Genomic DNA, 6231 nt, shown 5'->3' with positions numbered 1-6231 from the left:
ATAATTAATAATAATAATAGAAACAGCTTTTGAATAAATACCCAGAGTTCAGTTAGTTTAGGATTTAGTTGGTATTTTCTATGCATTATGGGAGCTGGGCCATAAAGAAGGCTGATTGCCAAAGAATTGATGCTTTTGAATTATGGTGCTGGAGGAGACTCAAGAGTCCCATGGACTGCAAGAAGATCAAACCTATCCATTCTTAAGGAAATCAGCCCTGAGTGCTCACTGGAAGGACAGATCCTGAAGCTGAGGCTCCAATACTTTGACTACCTCATGAGAAGAGAAGACTCCCTGGAAAAGACCCTGATGCTGGGAAACGAGATGGTTGGACAGTGTTTTTGAAGCTATTAACATGGGTTTGACCAAACTGCGGGAGGCAGTGGAAGACAGGAGTGCCTGGCATGCTCTGGTCCATGGGGTCACGAAGAGCTGGACACGACTAAGCAACAAATACTCCATTTTTTTTATTTTATTTTTACATTGCTACCCAACCTGGGAGCTTCTGGGATTACACAATAAATATTTATTTGCTTTAGGCAAACTCCCTGGGCAGTTTACCTAATACAAACACAGTAAATCCTTAAACTACAACAACATGTGAACAAATAAATAATCATGAAATGCAGATGATGAATAAAGGAGTTCAGGTGGATCACACCAATCCAAAGACCAACAAAATAAAAATCCTTCAATAACATACAGTAAAATCCTCAAATTAACCCATCACTGCAAACTTAATCAGGAACATCTTATTGAGTTTGTAGAGTGTTCACTACATGGACAGTGTTCCAAGTGGGAAACCATTGTAGAGATTTGTTGTATTCCACTTATTCCAAAATAGGCAAATAAATACTTATTTTAGTTAAAGGTAGAAAGTTTGAGACACTACAGAGTCTGTAATATAATGCTGTTTGTTTATGCTAGCCTCTGTCCAGAGAAAATTAGTTGCATCTAACTCCCATCGAAAGCAGTAGGACATATTTGTTGCAATTAATCCCAAAGCTGTCAAGAGCAGATAAGGACAACTTTCTCTGGATCACCAACACGTTGGCCATTGCCCAGCTAAAGCTAGTTTGGACTAAGTCCTTTGAAAAGGAAATGGGACTCCACTTAATCGCAATCAACTTTTTCTGAATAGCGGCTACCCTTTAGAGTTGGGCTTCTGAGTGTCCCAAATAAGATGACGAAAAACTTTACCAGCAACACAGAGTAACTGAAAGTCATGATCCAAAAAGCACAAGATTTCAAACCTCTTAAAAGCCAAAGGTGCTTTAAAGAGGTTCAATATTTTCTTAATTTGCACAGACATTTTGGAAAAATGTGCTTTGCAGGCAGAAGATCCAAGGTTCAATTTCTGGCATCTCCAGATTGAGAAAGCCTCCTGTTTGAAACTATGAAAAAACCATTGCCAGTCAGTCCATGTAGACCAGGAGCAGATAAGAATTTTCCAGCCAGGACATCACATTCTTTTGTTGGCAGCCCTAGGGGTGGGGTGGGGGGCTTGCCAGCAGGTGGGTGGGACCAGAGGTAACAACGGGCAGAAGAACTGAAACAACTCTTACCGTCACTCAGTAGGTTACATTCCTGCCATGTAAGTCAGACGTTTCTACAGATATCTATCCAAGCAAGAAGCAGTATCTCAGTTCCAGTTAACATGCTAGGAAAAGCACTCAAGTAATGTGTGGAGGGATGTGGCCTGGGGAGACTACCATGAGCTGGATACAGAAGCCTAGTGGGGCCCTTTCAGCCCCCAGGATGGAGGTTACCTACCCCCCAGTTCAGACAATACTGAGCCAGATAGACCAGGAATCTGACTGTTTAAGATGCCTTCCTATGTTAGGAACCATAATATGTTGTTAAATTAGATCACAATCCACCCCATTCATATGGGTCTTTCCTAGGCAAAGGAGGAACCACTGATGAAGGAGAGCATGACAAATTAAGCACACATTGAATTTTAATTAGTTTTTTTATTATATTAGAGTTGTCATCTCTGTAATACTTTAAGCATGCAACCAATAATCTTCTTATGCATCCATTCTATATAAAAGTTAGATGTTAGCAACAAAGGTTGCACGTCTTTTCGTGGGCATACTAACTTTCTACAAGGAGAGAATTTAATTATATAGAGAATAATTCCCTTGCAGTCTGCAGTGGTTTGTCAACCTGCTGTTGACGAACAGGTCCCCCCCCCCAATCTGCCGCTTGTGAGAACTAGGTTTCAGAGAGGAACTTGTTTACATGAACTTGCTAACTCCTGGTGGTGAAACCACATGCTTACTTATTAAGAGATGCTTTCCTAGTCCCTCTGCAGCCTGGTGCTGACCTGCAAAGTTACAGATTAGGAAGTCCAGTATGCAGTAGTGATGTTATGCATCCTGTTTATCTCCAGGGAAGAAGAATGGAAATGTTTGAAATGGCCCCCAACACACTATAACATGTGTACATGTTGCTTGCTTAAAACACAGCTCTGTCATTCTTTTTCTCCATTAGGATCAAAGCTGGTTTAGCATCAAAATGCAGCATTTCATAAGCAACAACAGGATAGCTACCAAGTAGATATGGACTGTGGATAATGCCATGTGTACACTGCTTCCCAAACCAGCACACTGCCTGCAGAGTAAATGGGAATGTGTACACAGCCTTTTGGCATACTATTTTGCCAGCTAAAATTGAGTGCTTCTATGCCCCCTCCCAGTGAGCTCATCTACATTTCCATTTGTTCTGTGATTTCTAGCCAGAGGTACAAACCCCACTGTTTATTGCTGAATTGGAACAAATGGTAAGACACAAAAAAACACACCTCTTGGACCCATGCATAGAAATCATGGGAGAAGTGGAAGTGTGGATGAGCCCTAAGAATAAGTCACAAGCTATCGATTTCAATGAACCAGACCAAATTAGTAGCAGTTAGGCACCACTGAAATCAGTGTGTAATGTTACTGATTCTTAACTTAGCAGTGCAACCTTACACGTCTATGCAGAAACAAGTCAACACTCCCAGGTAGTTACAGTCCCTATGTGTAGGTCTGTAGCCCAAGTTGCATTGATTGCTATGGGAACAAAGCATAACAAATTTGCTCTGGATCCAACACTACATGAATGAAGAAGAGCCTAAACATTTTTGTACTGACTAAGGGCTTGCATACCTGCTTTCTTTGGAGTTTAAAAAAAAACCAAATGAAACTAAGAATAAGTGAACGACAGGACTGAGGCCATGGGCTTTTAGTTTACAAATTGGTATTGGGCCAAATTGTTAAACTATTTTGCTACTGCATTTTCCAGTTAAATATGCTTTTGGCTGGAGATTTGAAGAGCAGGGAAACTCTGTTGTTTAATGATTCCTCCTTTGATGTTTATAGCTTCGAGATGCTGTTTTGTTGTGCGGTGTTAATAATTGATTTGGCTTTTTTGTTTTTTGTATTTCATTGACCGTCGGCTGCTTTAGGAGTCACTGAGTGGTAAGGAAATGTATAATGGCAGAAATAATAATAATAATAATAATGGCAACAACTTATACTTCCATGGCCTTAAAATGCAAATAATACTTTATCACACCCATAGATAAGAGCCACACTGGGACAGACCAAAGTCCAGCATTCCCAGATGTCTCTGGGAAGCCAAGCATGGCACTTAGAAGGGGTTTACTGCTTGAGCAATGTGCCACTGCCTACCTCATCTGAAACAAAACAAAACAAAAAAGCAATTTATTATTATTATTATTATTATTATTATTATTATTATTATTATTATCATCATCATCATCATCATCATCACCATCACTATTGGTTAAACATGGCGTTAATCCAAATGAAGGATTGTGGATGGCATCCAATGGTGACTCTCTGCTGACATTAGGAACCCAGCAGCAGAACAAGCGGAGAGCAATTTTTGGCAATCACGCCCTGTAGCATCCCATGCCCCAACTCCTAAATCTTTTTCTGGAGGGTCAGGTACCCTCCGGAAGAGATTTGAAGGCCCACAGGGCACTGCAGGGAGGAGAGGAGACCACTGAAATCAGCTTCTAATAAAGTTGTTGAGGTTTTCTTTTCTTTTTTTGCAAATTCAAGACGTGTAAATGGTACAGGGACCCCTGACCATTAGGTCTAGTCGCGGACGACTGGCGTTGCAGCGCTCATCTCGCTTTATTGGCCGAGGGAGCCAGCGTACGGCTTCTGGGTCTTGTGGCCAGCATGACTAAGCCGCTTCTAGTGAACCAGAGCAGCACACAGAAATGCCATTTACCTTCCTGCTGGAGCAGTACCTATTTATCTACTTGCACTTTGATGTGCTTTTGAACTGCTGGGTTGGCAGGAGCAGGGACAGAGCAACAGGAGCTTACTCCGTCACAGGGATTCGAACCGCCAACCTTTTGATCAGCAAGCCCTAGGCTCTGTGGTTTAGACCACAGCACCAAGACGTGTACTGCAACCCTATTCTAGCCCTCTTCTGCTGACAGATTCCTTCCGCAGGAAGTGGCATCATTGGGTGCCACCACTTATCTGTTTTGTTATCTCTGCCCTTTGTAGATGGTTGTGTTTGGGGAAAGGAATTTCTGGAAGATTTGACTCTTCTGAAAAGGAATAGCTATTCATCATTTTTAAAAAGAAAACTGGTGAGCCTCTTCCACCCTACATGTTTATAATCCCTACTAGCGGTATGGGACTTGCATCCTTTGGGAGGTTCTGCTGCTTACCAACCAACTTTTGCTGCGTTCATTCCGTATTTAGACCTTTTGAGCCTTCTCAAATTCCTGAAATGACACAATTTTAAGAAGTTAATTAGCTTGGCTAATGCTAAAATCTGTGCACTCATGATTTAATAAAGCAGGGAGAAATTTCAGTGCGGCTTAAAGGGGTGAAAGATGCACTGAACTTGGGTTCTCATGCTATCCACCTTTCCCCCCCATCGTGGGTAAGAATTCCAATATATATTTAAGATGCTACTCGATACAGTGATTGCATTTAAGGCATAAATTAGTTCATTATTAATATGCAGTTGTTCGCAAAGTTGTACCATGCTTTCAGCACCTAATAAACCAAGTACAGAAAAAGCTAAGAGCTTCTTTTGAGAAACAAATTTCTTAGAGATTAAGGAACACAATTTTCTCGCGCATGCATTAACATTTTAAGAGTGTAATCATGCAAAAGCAAATTTTCTGCATACATAAAAACCTCATGCTTAATAATCTTTACACGCTGCCTCAAGAGCTATTTTCAGATTAATTTAGGAAATATCACTGAAGTGCTAGACAGACTGCAGTGATATGCTCTCCCCTTTTGAGTACGGTTCATCTTCACTAATAAAACCTTCATCAAAGTGCATTGTCTTAATCTTTAAAAACAAACTCAGCTTAATTCGAATTGTCTAATTGCAATAAAAAACTGGAGCTTTTCTCTCTGGATGCCCTTCTCACCTGATTATATGGGGAAAGCCTCCTAAATACCAGACCTTTGAAGTATAGGTTCTTATTTTTCTTCCATCAATCAAACAAGATGTACTTTGTTACGCTGTTGTAGAATTCCGAAACTGCTATGATCTTCACAATGCAACAGGCAACCGCCCTCCAGCCCAAAGTTTTAAGCACTTCTAAAGCAGAAGAACTAAGATCTCTGCTGGAGACAGCTATTGCCAGTCAGAATAAGCAACACAGGGCTAGGAGAACAAATAGTCTGACTTGATATTAGGCAGCTTCAGTTATATCATAACTTCCACTTGATGGTGCCCGCCACCAAAAAAACAGAAAAAAGGCAATTGATTTATTTCTATTACTCTTTTCATGGCAGTAAAAAATCATTAGTGAGAATGTAACTCAGATACTCACTAAAACAGATAACCTTTTTTGAAGGTTCAACACAATTAAGTATAATAAAAACCATGGTGATAATTCATGATTCTCATGGCAGGGAGAGTGTACATATGCAGTAGGTCTGGATGATACCTGGTTTTTAACATTGTGATATATCACCAGCTAAACATTGTGATATACTGATATATCACAATATCCGATATAAGGATGGAGGTATGTACAGGCACTGGCTTTTCCTACACACACACCATGATTCCTGATGTACAGTGGTGCCCCGCAAGACGAATGCCTCGCAAAATGAAAAACGCGCAAGACGAAAAACGTCTTGCGAGTTTGTTCGCTTTTTTCCTAAAGCCGCTTGAAGAGGCGCAGTTGCGACGGACCGTGCTTCCCAAGACGAAAAACATTGCAAGACGAAA

General features: G+C 40.8%; 1 long non-coding RNA gene across 1 annotated transcript; it reads right to left on the bottom strand.

Annotated features, from left to right (window-relative positions):
• Window positions 1-1900: 1900 nt before the first annotated feature.
• LOC309374386 lies at window positions 1901-4860 on the bottom strand. Its single transcript, XR_014170557.1, has 2 exons — window positions 4700-4860; window positions 1901-3682 (listed from the first exon to the last, which is right to left on the bottom strand). It is a non-coding gene; the product is annotated as an uncharacterized lncRNA (long non-coding RNA).
• Window positions 4861-6231: the final 1371 nt, after the last annotated feature.

The sequence above is a fragment of the Podarcis melisellensis genome (assembly GCF_964234715.1).
Source record: "Podarcis melisellensis genome assembly, chromosome: 7".
Lineage (NCBI taxonomy): Eukaryota > Metazoa > Chordata > Lepidosauria > Squamata > Lacertidae > Podarcis > Podarcis melisellensis.
Note: the sequence above shows the minus strand (reverse complement) of the source record. Positions and strands in the feature narration are given on the sequence as shown.